Source organism: Gigantopelta aegis, unplaced genomic scaffold (assembly GCF_016097555.1).
Source record: "Gigantopelta aegis isolate Gae_Host unplaced genomic scaffold, Gae_host_genome ctg5163_pilon_pilon, whole genome shotgun sequence".
Taxonomy (NCBI): domain Eukaryota; kingdom Metazoa; phylum Mollusca; class Gastropoda; order Neomphalida; family Peltospiridae; genus Gigantopelta; species Gigantopelta aegis.
In genome coordinates, this window is record NW_024534253.1 from 23,597 (window position 1) to 30,299 (window position 6,703).

The following is a 6,703-nucleotide window of genomic DNA, read 5'->3' on the forward strand; positions in this document are numbered from 1 at the left end:
GATGTCATCAACAAACACAATAAGAACAATACACTAACCATCATTTTCTTCAATCCCATCCCATTTAGCACGTTTCCGTCTTTCTTTGTCTTCTTTCTTCTGAATACGACGAGCTCTCTTTTCTTCTGGGGTCTCTAAAGCTTTCATTAATTCTTTTGTCTCCTGTGTCACGTGACATAAACTTGTCATGTGATCATGTTTACCTCTTCTCATCTTTCCTTGTCAGCATTTTCTCTTTCCTTCTCTTTTCTTGTCGATGGAGAGGGAGATCTAGAACGATGGACCATGTTTCGTTTTAGCATTTTAGAACTGTAGCCAACGCCTACAAAAAAACGTCCAATTATTATAATTATTAAAATTTTGCATCTCTCAATTCTAAACATTATATAGCATTATTATAAAATATATTTATTTTGAGTTGTTATCAACACTAGTTCAGAACAAAACAGCTTTGCAGTTACACTCTTATATAAGAACAAAATACCCTGAATTCCATAATTATTAAAAAACATTTATACTGTTAGCACTTAGACTACCTCACTTATCATGATGATTGGATTCATAAAATCTTTACCACTGAGGTCATTTAGTCTGACAGTGATATTTTAATATAAGTATCTAGTATTAGGAACCAAATACATTTAATACAAAGAACATAATCAGTTATTCAAATACTACTTCACAAGAGGTGTGTACTGAGGATGATGATGTGGTTAATACTGGATTATTAGAGGCTCTGTTGTAGGCAATGAGAAATGCCCCAACGTCTTCTATCACTATTATTTTGATCACTGCGATGTAACAGATTACAATGAAAGAAAAGAGCATCTCCAGCTTCTAACTCAACTTCAAACAAGAGGTAAAACCTGTCATTAAAATTATTAATTACTATAAATATATATATATAATTATGACATATACATACTTCATTAACATTTCAACTCTCTCCATATCAGCTCAACTTGCTCACCTACTTTCACATGATTAATACGACCTGCTTTATGTGATCCTTTTAATATCTATAATGTTTTTAAACTAATACATAAAACTAATATAGATTATAGTACTTTGAGACAACCTTTCCAACATCAGTTTTATCAATAGCAATAAATACAGTCCCCATATCAGGAAAACACAAGTATTATTGTACAGTAACTAGAAGAGAAGTAAATATTATATATATATATTATATTATACCCATAGTCTTGATGCCAGACAAATGACCCTCCAGTACGAGCTTCTTTCATCATTAATTTAGATGATAATGATATACCTCACCATCTAACAACTAATGCACAATAAAATAAACTTTTTATCAATTGTCTTGCTACCTCTTCATTGTACCTGCTACTTTTCTGAGCGGCAATCATACCAGTGTATCCCTTACCAGGATGATTCCAGAGAGCCATACGACTTGTCTACGTGACCATCTCCGCGAGTATAAGAGTGTTGTAAGAGTCACATCACCCTCTAATATGGTCTGTAGCTTAGTGATCTCCTCAGAGTTTAACAGAGACCTATGCATATAAATATTATACTAGATAGAGTAACTTACTTAACTATGACATAACCGTGTTCTTAAAAACATTCACTTATTTGAGGAGTCACTTCAAACTGATTGTTTTCGCAGGTATAACTGCAGTCCATTCAACAAAAAACAGCCCAGCCACACCCACAAAAATATTAGCATTTTTAAAATTGTACGGCCAACTGCACCATTTCTTAGAAAAATATAATAAAATGTTGAGTTGGCAAGTTTAGGAGTAAAAATATTTACAAAAGTGTCTAGGTAGACTGAATAGAAATACCAATATTTAATTGTAAAATTAATGATGATGTCTGGTCTTCAACTCAGACTGTATACGTCATTTAGCATACAATACATACAGATGGCAAGAATAATTATATTAATTATTAGTTTTATGACAAAAAAATATGAGCGAAAAAAGTTCAGCAATTCAATATTTTCAATTAGGCTTTCTTGAATCAGTTCCTGTATTTGACACAATATAAATTATTATATCAAACAGTACAATAATGTACTTAACAGCATCTAAATACTTTTATCAGTAGCAGGATCCATAAATTCTTTACCACTGAGGTCATTAGTCTGACAGTTGAGTATCTCAGTATTAGGAACCTAATACATTTTAATACAAAGAACATATCAGTTATAATACCTTCACAAGAGGTGTGTACTGAGGATGATGATGTGGTAATACGGATTATTAGAGGCTCTGTGTATAGGACATTATAAATGCCCAACGTCTTCTATCACTGTTCTTTGATCACGCGATGTTGTAACGATTACAATGAAAGAAAAAAGAGCATCTCAGCTTCTAACTCAACTTCAATAAGAGGTAAACGTTTGTCATTAAATTATGATTACTAAATATATATATATATATATATATATAGTACTTTCATTAACATTTCAACTCTCTCCATATCAGCTCATTTTGACCACCCACTTTATGATTTAATACGACCTGCTTTGCGACGCCCAAAATCGTGTAACAAATAATAAAAACTATTCTAATGTGCATTGCAATACCTTAAGACAACCATTTCCAAATCAGTTTTATCAATAGCAAATAAAAGCTGATGCTAAATCAGGAAAACAAAAAGTATTCTGGTACCAGTATCTACACAATAAAAGAGAGATATTATCAAGCCCAGTGCTCTTTAAGGGGATTATCATTTTAAAAAAATTTACCCATAGTCTTGATGCCAGACAAATGACCCTCCAGTCCGAGCTTCTTCAATAACAAGTTTAGTATGATAATGATATATTTCACCACCATTAACTAATATAAGGAGTTATTATAAAGAATTAAAAGATATATGTCTCTACCTCTTCATTGTACCTGCTACCTTCCTGAGCGAGCTACCATACCAGTGATTCCTTACCAGGATGACTCCACAAACTCATACGACTATGTCGACATGCGTCATGCATAATGAAGGCATTATCTATAATACCTCCATCACTTTCTAATGTCCCCTCCGTAGTTTTTTATCTCTTCAGAACTCAACAAAGATCTATGTTGTTATAATGAGTCGATAATAACTTATTGTAATATACGTCTTTACTTCTACTGACCCTAACAATGATATAACCAGTTTTCATCAAAACTTGTTTTCATCTTGCCTGTTACTGGTAAGTTTATTATCAATACACTAAAAAATGTAGGAAGTCATATTGCTGTTTTGCACAGACATGCGAAAAACAAAAGGTCTGCAAGCATGCCACTCCTACGTGGACGTCCTCGTACATCATAACCATAACAAGATGGCTATGTCCAAGTTAACTAAGACCAGTATTAATTTATTACTAAAACCTGCAACTACTATATCAATATAAGACTATTCTCAGAAAAGGACTCCCAAATAATCTATGAGTCCACTCCTACATTACAGGATGATGAAGAAGAAAATTGTAGACCCCCATCTTCACACATGGCCAAATGGGATCAACCCCCACACAGGAGAAAGAGGTGGTCCGTGGACCAGAACCAACACGATATGGAGATTGGGAAAGAAAAGGACGAGTATCAGACTTTTAATTAGAAAATATACTGTGTATTTTCATGTGATTGTCATGTGACTATTAAAGTAGGGCCTGAAATTGATTGATAAATCTCTAGTATGCGGAGGATCGGTATTCACAGTGAACACTTCATTTTCAATAAATGAACATAATGACGATATACCTCATAAATTCTGTAATAGATACAATAAAAAAAGTCACTGATTATCATGTGATCTGACCTGTACTAAGACTTGACGTAGTTATCGAGGAATACAGGAGAACCATGACGTCTCATAATATCTAATGCCTCTTGATCACAATGAGTTAAATGGTCACTAAGTATGACAACTAGGTACTAAATATGGGTTGGAGTTATTGGGCGTGGCTAAAATATTACCTGACAGATGGCAAGAAAATACTTCTTCTCTTGTTCCTTTTCAATTTCATTCTCAACTTTCTTCTCCTTCAATTCTCTTATTCTCCATTCTAATTCTGTAAAAAAAAAAAAAAAATCTCTTCCAATTCCTCCAGCAACAATCATCTCAAACCCTATAATAAGGGGCTTTTATTAAAATAATATATTCAAAAAATTGTCTCTCGTACAGAAGTATGTGTTGTTTCTCTTTAACATCATCTAGTATCTTTCAGTCTGAAAGTAACACATATATTATATTATATTCTATTATTGTTGTACTGATTAAGTGATGAGGTAACTCTCGTACAACATGATCTGACAATCTATCCCATGTCGAGGACGACTAAAAGATGGGTAAGTACCTAGTTATTAAATTATTAATCAATAAAATTATTACCTAGTGAAATTCTGATGTGTTGGAGATGTAAACAACCACTTTATAATAGTGACATTTTCTATATCTCTGACGTATACTAGTCGATCCAATACTAGAATATGTAACTAAAGAAAGACACAGTCAAAGAGCTATTAAATTTGAACTTGCTGTGGATTAATTTAAAGAATTGGTCACTGAACTAAGACAATATAAAACTTTGGCCTCTTCAGTCTCTAGTAAATAGACGAAGAAACAGCGACCGAAATCTATATGATAATAATTATCAATAATAATTAAGGGGGACAATCCCTACTTGTGTAAAGCAGTAAAGCAATGGACTGATAGTTTTATCACAATATGTAATACTGTTTGTGTTAAGACAGATATCTAAGTTCAGAAACCTACAAGGATACACATTAAACCACACCCTTATTCTTAGTATAAATATACTGTCATCCATTATGTCAATCAGGACAACAATATGAAGGGGGCGGGTCATATAATACTCAACAAATCTTCAACTGTAACTTTTCATGCATAGCTTCAATTAATTTATTAGCCAGAGTAGGTCCAGGATCCATCACTAGTAGTGGGTGTGGTCAAAATTTAACCCCTTGAGAAATACATTAACATACTTTCTTCATCATATAAGTAATTAGACTTGTGGTGGAGGGGGCAGTACTGATAAAATAAGATTTGGTACATGCTCAGAAAATACTTCATACGAACCCAATCTATGAGTAAACCCCTAGTTAATAAGTTAATAAAAAGCAAGAAAAGTACCTTGTACATCTTTCAAAAAACTTGTTGTATAAACCAGTTTGCTGTGTGATCAGGTTGGACATTGTAAACCCACAAAACCTATATTGGGGTAATCAAATGGGTGTGGTTTGTATTATGCGACATCACATTTAGGCCAATCAGCAATATGAAAGTTACTTAAATGATAAGGAAAAACCACCAAGCAAATCTGAAAATGGATAGATGAATGATAAATGGACAATACAGAAGTAGACAAAGGACTGATACACCTTAATAATGGATATATAGAGATAAATGAATGCTATTTACTGTCAGAAACTACATAATTAATATGATCTAATTGTGAGAACAACCATGTTAGTATATTGAGCAAGCTATAATGTGTCAAGGTATTATAACTAACCACCACTACTAATTAATTAATAAGCGGATACAATCATAGGATAAGTAGCCGCTCTTCAATTTACAAAGTTCATCGTTAATGAAGCATTAATATAAGGGGCAATTAGGAGGTGAGGTTAATTGGAAACATCAACCCCAAACAGGGACCTATAAAAGGTTTGACTGGTACTTAATTACAAATTCTATACTTACTTCAGCAATTAAATTTTATATGGGTAAATTTGAAGTCGTTCCATCAGTGTATTGAGTTGTACAGCACTATTATAAGTTAATAGAGGGTGGTGTTCTTGGTGTGTGTCACTAACCAGTCCTTTCTATTGGCGGAATGTGATGCAATAGTTGAAATGAATTAGGTCTTGTACTAAATAACGATCTATATTCAACAGGAGGCAAGTTAGGGCCCTATATAATCTGCATAATTATACATGATTAAGGGGCAAAGCTAACTATGTGAGCAGGAAGATCAGCTTTCCAATACACTGAAATACAATGTTGTAGAGGGTAAGTGGAGTCAAGGTGTGTGCATGGAAACTACAATATTGGGAGGGGATCTACAGAGCCTATGATGTCATCATGATGTCATCAACTTACTGTATAAGCAGATGTGATTCAGCATCAAATGAAGTATACGGCCGCAAGAGAACCGATTCCTAAAGCAAGATAATCATGACCACACCTACTCCAAATACTTCCATTCTTCTTCTTTCATTCTTAGAATTTGGGTCCAAAAAGTTCTAATGCTAGAGAGATAGAGTTGGAGTAACATTTTAACAATGATATAACTCACATCCCGTTGAGCGATAAGGACGATCTGTTGCCAGGACTTGTAGAGCAGGAGATAGTTGGTAGTTCTCTTATATATATAACACATTTAATAAAGTTATAATAATAATAATATTATTACTTCATATAGCTTTCAATAGCTGATAAAAAGACGGCCTAGTTCTACTTGACGTTTTGATTGAAGTTCTCCACCCAACCAAGGAAGAGCTGACAAATACAAGGTACGTTACCAATCCAGAACGAAGCTAATAAACAGATGGAGGTTGACCCTAATAATTAAATGTTAATTAACTTGAGATATTCCAGGCTCATAAGTGACAGTTATAAATGTGTGGAATAATGAGATAATGGAAGAGGATGACACCTTAGCATTAACTAAATCAGCTAAAAAAAACGTACCTAACAAAAAAGATTAACTCGATTTAAAAAAAAG

The 6,703-nt window shown here is 33.4% G+C and overlaps 1 pseudogene; it reads right to left on the minus strand.

The window, feature by feature from the left end:
- Positions 1 to 33: 33 nt before the first annotated feature.
- LOC121366273 lies at positions 34 to 4,024 on the minus strand (annotated as a pseudogene).
- Positions 4,025 to 6,703: the final 2,679 nt, after the last annotated feature.